Below are 6,116 nucleotides of genomic sequence, written 5' to 3'. Positions count from 1 at the left end.
AATCTGTTTAGTACTTTTGCCTTTTCTTGTGAAGCTTTCTATACTATACTAGAGACTTTGTTTAACTGTTTTCTAAGCTTCTGTTCTTTACTAGTTTGATAAGATAATTTCTGTTAAAGCACTCCTAACTCCTCTTACTTGTTAGTTTCTGTTAACTAATAGGATGCTAGATTCATCCTCTTTACAGACAGTTCTAGAGTTCCTGACCTTCTTTTCTTTATAGGTAGAGGTGTACTTCCTGTACTTTCTCTACTTTTCCTTTTAACATATTCATTATATAATACAATGTTTTGCATTTTCTCTTTTACCTTTTGTATTTGCTCTTCTCCTAGTCTTGTCTTGTACATTATATTTAGGTCTACAAATTTCTTGTCTGCTCTAAAGGTAACCATTCTAGCTTCATGTCTAGAAAGTAAAGGTTCCTGATATTAAGGTATTTTAGGTAACATTACTTGTTCCTCAGAAATAGTTACTTTGTCTAGTAAAGTAGTTATTTCTTCATCTGTATCTATATCTTTATCTGATAAATATGACCTTATACTAGGTTCTAGTTGTATGCCTAGTATACTTCTTGAAGGGCTCTGTTACAAATTCTGTATTGTTAAACTTTTAATAAGTATCACAAGTGTTATAAATTCTAGAATAGGAGTCATAGAAGCTTTACCATATCTTTCTTTTTCTGAAAACCAAAGACTTTCTAATCTACTACTATCTGACTCTGAATCTGATAGTATAAGTGGTTTGTGGGAAAACTTCTTTGTTTTGGTTTTCTTCATACTTCTAATTTGAGAGTATTCTTTTACATTTTTCTCTCTGTTTTAGTTCCTTTTCTTTTCCCAACTTTTACCTAGTAGTTTGATCTTTCCTGTACTACTTCTGACTTCTCCTGTTTAATAATTAAACAAAGGTTTTACTTTGTTTAAATAGTCAGATCCTAATAAACACTTATTATTATAAGTGTCCATTATTGCAAATTTGAACCATTCATTACTAATTCTAGTATTTAACCATGCCTAAGCATTATACTTCTATCCTCCTTTATTAATTGTACTATTAGCATTTCTAACAATTACCCTAGGCTTGTCATTCTTTATAAGTTTTAGCTTAAGAGCTTTAGCTATCTTTGGTGATAATGTACTTAATCCTACACCTGAATCAAACATAGTCTTAATTGTTGTTTACTGTCCTCTATATGATATAATTGCTTTACAGATTAGATAGAGTACTACTTGTACTGTCTGGTAGATTTTTGTTAGTTACTTTTCTTGTAGAGTTTCTTTTACCTTTTTCTCTACACCTGAGTTTAAAGACTCTACTACCTTTAAACTCTGAATCAAAAATCCTCTTTACTTGATCCTTCTGTTTCCTCTTCTTCATTAATGTAGGCTTCTTGTTCTTCAGGGATTACTGTGTTCCTTTTTGTGAACCTCTTATTAGATTTATACTTTGGCCTTTTACTTTGAGGAGTTCTTCTAGTGCAATTCCTAGCCATATGTCCTTTTTGCCTACATTTGAAGCATACCATTTCCTTACCTTTTGTTATCCTATCAATTTCCATTAGTACTCTATAATAATTACTAAGAGGTTTGTACTCTTGTCTAAATGTTTTTGTGTGTACTATTCCTCTCTCCAGACTAAGAACTGTATCTGTCCATTTCTTGAATGTCTATTCTGTATAACTAGGGATAGTAACCAACTGTTGTAATTTGCTAGGGTTTAATCCATTCTTGTATAAATGAATTGTGACAGGATTCCTTCCATTTGTCCCTAGTTTATACTTACTAGGTAGGTAGGCTAATATTCTCTTGAATGTTTCATTGTATTCTATAATTGTTAGTTTTCCTTGTCTCAAATTGTGCATTTGAGTTTAAGCTGTCTCTGTAGAGTCATAGTATTTTCTACTTACTTCTCTCAGATCAGTTAAAAATGTATTATAATCTTTCCAGATTTCTGGAACTAAGCTTTTTCCTTCTGTTACAAATAATATTACCTTTCCATTCATGTGACTTACTATTTTCCCTCTTAAGTATAAGATTACTGTTTTTACTTTATCCAGATCATTTGTAATGTTGTAATGTCTAAAGTGTATTGCCAGATTTGTTTTAAACACTTCTAGATCTTCCCCTTTCTGTCCTGAAAACTTTGGTAGTTTTAGGTTGATTTTCCTTGTTCCCTCTATATTACTCTTTTTCTAGTTACTAGATTCTGAATTTAGTGTATAAGAGTCTGATGAACTTGACTCTAAACTAGTACTACTTTGATAGGTCTGATACAACTAACTATAATAATCTAATGTTGAGGTGCCTTCTACTATAAAGGTATCTAGTAACATAGACTGTTCAACTTCTTCAGCTGTCTAGCTTTCCTAAGTAATAATTTCTGACTGACCTTAGAGGCTTCTAAAGGATTCTGGTGGACTATCTAGATGTTGTGTTTCAATTCTACTATAGTCTTAAAATGTTTGGATTCCTCCCTGTATTGTGTTAACAAGCTCTTCTTCTTCAGCTGAAGAACCTGATAGTTTACTTTCTTGATTTTCTTAGACTGTGTCTTCCTAGGTAAAGTGTTCTTGTCTCTAAGAGTATTGAGCATTAAAAGTACTTCCTTCTCTTCTGTCACTTTGTTACTCCTCTCTACTAATATTTTGTAATATAGTAGTTAGGTTGAATTGTGACTGTGCTAATGAAACTCCTGTGAAGTGTCTAAGAGAAGATCACAAGTGATTTGTTAAGTTTGAGGGGGAGCTAAACCACAAGTCTTAGGAGACTAGAGTGGTTCTGAACAGGTGTGAGTTCTTCTAGCATGGTTGCAACCTTGGAAGAGTGATGAGAATAACAGAAAGTACACTTTGCAAAGTGCACAACAAACAATCTGATATGGAAAATGACAAAGACTAAAACTATGCCTTACACTAGAGGACTTTGAGACAAGAGACAAGAGCTAAATTGATGGGTGAACTATCTGAATTCCCCCTGTATCTAGTATATGAGTAGCTGTATTTATAGTTTTCCAAGTTCTGGAAAAGTGTAATACTAACAGGGAAATGTCATGACTGAACAAAAGAAAAATAATGAAATATACAAGAACAAATAAGAGAACCTTTTGCCAGAGGTTGGAAGAAAAATAGGGTGGAAATACATGAGGAAAATTTAAGTGGTCTGCATTCTAGCCATAGGAAATGTTATACAAAAGGGAAAAGCAAGATTTACATCAAAAGAAAATAGAAGGTTCTCATACTGTTATCATCTGATCAGTACAGACAAAGTGTAGAGAGTTCCAAGATTTCCAGCAGTCTCCTAAGATCAACACTTTGATTGCCCTGATGTCCTATCTGATTGGAAGATTGTAGTACTTTGATCTAGACAATGATAATGTAATGGTTTGCTGAGCCACTCACTGTGACACAACTTGTGTTCTAAGCCTGTGATAAGTACATGATCTGTACATCCTGTGGAGAAAACAATGTGTGTAAGCCAATTCCAAGACTGTACACTCTTACAGTTCTGTTTGTGAATGCTTGTAATACAGAATAGTTGAGTGTTCTCAGAGTAGGCTTCTATGAGTCATGTGGGTGTTTGGAATTGATTGCTGTGATTGTCTGTATGTAATGTACAGTTCTTAGTATGATACTGATTGTTTTATCTCCTAGTACATCTGCTTGTGACTGTCTACAGTCACATGGTTGATTTAATGATTAGTAGGCTGAATGTAAGTTCTGTGTGTGTGTGAACATTGTTGCTTATTCTTCCTGCTTCCTTCCATCACTCTTACTATGTCATTACTACTCCTTAGCAAATCTGACAGTAAGTGTTGTACTCTTTTCCACTCTTTTTATACTGATTTTGTGATTTTCCTCAGAAATTGTGTACACAACAACATAGTAGCTAGTAAGAGAATGGACATGGATGATGAGCTAGTTGAACATATGCTTAGTGAGTACCTTTGTGAAGTGTATTGTCTCTGGCTCATATACTAATGTGCTCTACAGGTTCTAACATGGAAAACAAACTAGAGGACAAGGTTGTAAAGGAGGAAACCAACAGATCAACTATGGATTCTGAGTCTGAAGACAAAGAGAGCTCAGACAATGATACTCACAATAACAATGATTCAGAGGGTAAGGAGGTTTTGTCTGTGCTAGTAGAGGGTCAATCTAGTAGTAAGTCTCCTATTTTCTAATTTCCAATCTGTCTACTAACACAGAACATCTTATAGATTGTAAGACAACAGTAGAGGAGCTTGTAAAAGCAAAGGAGGACAAAGCTACTACTAGGGCTAAAGTAAAGGTAGAGACTGAGAAAGTAACACAGGCTAAGGTTAAGGAAGAGGCTTGGGCTAAGGTAAAGAAGGAGAAGGAGAGGGGAAAGGAGAAGGAGAAGGAGAAGGAGAAGGAGAAGGAGAGGGAGAAGGAGAAGGAGAAGGAGAAGGCTATAGCCTTAGTACAGTCAGTAACAAAGTAGAAGGATAGGAAGGAAAAGAAGGAGTCTAAAGGTACATGTGTAAGTATGGCTAACAAATTGTACACAATAACTAACCATTTACACAGGTTCTGATACTGTTGTAAACACAGAAAGGTTGAAGGTAGTAGTAGAAAAGGGGAACAAGCTAGGTACAAATTAAACATATAGCTAACAAATTGTGTACTACTAATGTTGTCTTTACCTAGTTCCTGAAGAAGTTACAAAACTAGAAAAGAAAAAGCTAGTTACAGAGAAAGAGAAGGTCAATACAAGAAGGGATGGGAAGGAGAAACAAGTCATAGTTAGTAAGTACAAGTATGGTTAACAAATTGTACTAAGCTAATACAATGTTTCTCCTAGTTCCTCAAGTAGTTACAAAGCTGGAAAAGAAGAAAGAGGACAAAAGTAAGGAAAAAGGTAATGTGGATAAGGAGTAGTTGATTTTCTGAGTATACTGACTCCATTTTGTTGTCTAGAGCCAGTACTAGTACTCTTAAGTAAGAAGTACACTATTGTAGAGGTGGAGATTCTAGTCTCTAGTAAGGAAACATGTGTAAAAAACCAGAAGGTTGTGGTAGAGTCTTCAAGCAAGGAGGACAAGGATATCCCTCTGGATTAGGTGGAGGGAATAGTCTTCTACACACCTGAGTGTGTGAAGTGTACAGAGAGGCACAAGGGTTCTTAGGGATCCACTTGCTAGACTGTAATAGATTGACTGTACTACAGTAATCTGAGTAAGTCTGTTTCAATCTTATTTTTGACTGTGTCAATAGTAATCATTTGTGTAGAAAACTAGTACACAGTGTACATATTCTGCCACTCTAAATATAGTCTGAAGGGAATCCAGTATAAGACTAGGAGGCAAACTGTGGAATTGTACAGTACAACTCAGAACCTGTGTTCTGTCATCCCTCTAATCACACATAGTAAAGCTGGAACAGTCCACAACCTCTACTCACAGATGACTAAGGAGCTGAATGACCTAGAGTTGTAGCTGATAATAATGAAGAACAAGTTTGATACAAAGATTATGACTCTAAGGCAGGGTATCAACTTCTTAACTATAGTAGCAGAAGCCTCTGTAGATAGTAGGGTAGAAGAGTTAGAGTAGGAAATAGAACAGGGTAGAAAGTAGAGAAATAAAAGTCCAGTTTTGTTTTTATGAAAAAAAACCAGAAATGTAAGGAATAAACAGAATAGAACAGAAATGGATAGAATGGATAGGAAAATAGATAAAATTAGAGAGTTAAGAGGAATGGAATGGATGGATGGATATTTTTATGATTTATGTATAGAACTAGTGGAATAGGATGGGAATAGGTGGAAAAGAATCATAATTTGTATAAAGGTTTATATGCTTATAGAATGTTGTATGAGCTTTTTACAATTTATTATAAATGAGAAGGAATGTAATGGAAGATCAAAAGTATGTAAATATAAAATGTAACAAAGCATAGGGAACTGTAGTAGAACACAGTATTTACAGATTTACACAACTGTTAAGTGTTACTAGTAGGGAATCAATCCCTATATTTTAGTTTCCAGTACAAGACTGGGAGGGTATATTGAAAAATTGTACATTCTCAAATTAGGAGTTCATAACTTCTGTACTTGGTTCTACTTCAAGCATAGCATCTGAAGCACAGTTGTCTAGAT

This window comes from Fomitiporia mediterranea (genome assembly GCF_000271605.1).
Source record: "Fomitiporia mediterranea MF3/22 unplaced genomic scaffold FOMMEscaffold_13, whole genome shotgun sequence".
Taxonomy (NCBI): domain Eukaryota; kingdom Fungi; phylum Basidiomycota; class Agaricomycetes; order Hymenochaetales; family Hymenochaetaceae; genus Fomitiporia; species Fomitiporia mediterranea.
Note: the sequence above shows the minus strand (reverse complement) of the source record.